Genomic DNA, 1,456 nt, shown 5'->3' with positions numbered 1-1,456 from the left:
TCTCACCAACTGTTATCACACAGTGTTATCAAAAGTGACAACGTTCACGTCTGTAGAAGTAATTAAATCATTATTCTCACTAAGTGTTATCACAGTGTTATTATCACAAGTGACAATCTTCAAGTCAGTAGTAGTAATTAAATTATTTAGTCTCACTAACTGTTATCACAGTGTTATCACAAGTGACAGTCTTCATGTCTATAGAAGTAATTAAATCCGTCAGTCCTATTAACTGTTATCACACAGTGTTATCACAAGTGACACTCTTCAAGTCTGTAAAAGTAATTAAATCCTTTAGTCTCACTAATTGTTATCACAAGTGACAATCTTCAAGTCTGTAGAAGTAATTAAATCTTTTACTCTCGCTAACTGTTATCACACAGTGTTATTATCACAAGTGACCGTCTTCAAGTCTGTAGAAGTAATTAAATGATTTAGTCTCTTTAATTGTTATCACGTTTCAAGACTAGAAGTAATTAAATCCTTTACTCTCACTAACTGTTATCACAGAGTGTTATTATCACAAGTGACAGTCTTCAAGACTGTAGAAGTAATTAAATCCTTTAGTCTCACTAACTGTTATCACACAGCATTCTTATCAAAAGTGACAGTCTTCAAGTCTGTAGAAGTAATTAAATCCTTTAGTCTCACTAACTGTTATCACAAGTGACAGTCTTCAAGTCTATAGAAGTAGTTAAATCCTTCAGCCCTATTAACTGTTATCACACAGTGTTATCACAAGTGACACTCTTCAAGTCTGTAGAAGTAATTAAATCCTTTAGTCTCACTAACTGTTATCACAAGTGACAGACTTCAAGTCTGTAGAAGTAATTAAATCCTTTAGTCTCACTAAGTGTTATCACAAGTGACAGCCTATACATTTGTAAAAGTAGTTAAATCCATTAGTCTCACTAACTGTTATCAGAAGTGACAGTCTGTATATTTGTAGAAGTAATTAAATCCTTTAGTCTCACTATCTGTCATCACAAGTGACAGTCTTCAAGTCTGTAGAAGGAATATCATTTAGTATTACTAACTGTTATCACACAGTGTTGTTTTCACAAGTGACAATCTATACGTTTGTAGAAGTAATTAGATCATTTTGTCTCACTAACTGTTATCACAGTGTTATTATCACCAATAACACTCTTCAAGTCTGTAGAAGTAATTAAATCATTTAGTCTCACTGTTATCACAAGTGACAATCTTCAAGTCTGTAGAAGTAATTAGATCATTTAGTCTCACCAACTGTTATCACACAGTGTTATCAAAAGTGACGATGTTCACGTCTGTAGAAGTAAATCATTATTCTCACTAAGTGTTATCACAGTGTTATTATCACAAGTGACAATCTTCGAGTCAGTAGAAGTAATTAAATCATTTAGTCTCACTGTTATCACAAGTGAGTCTATATATTTGTAGAAGTAATTAAATCCATTAGGCTCACTAACTGTTA

This window comes from Tachypleus tridentatus, chromosome 6 (assembly GCF_004210375.1).
Source record: "Tachypleus tridentatus isolate NWPU-2018 chromosome 6, ASM421037v1, whole genome shotgun sequence".
NCBI classification, from domain to species: domain Eukaryota; kingdom Metazoa; phylum Arthropoda; class Merostomata; order Xiphosura; family Limulidae; genus Tachypleus; species Tachypleus tridentatus.
This window is presented reverse-complemented; position numbering follows the sequence as displayed.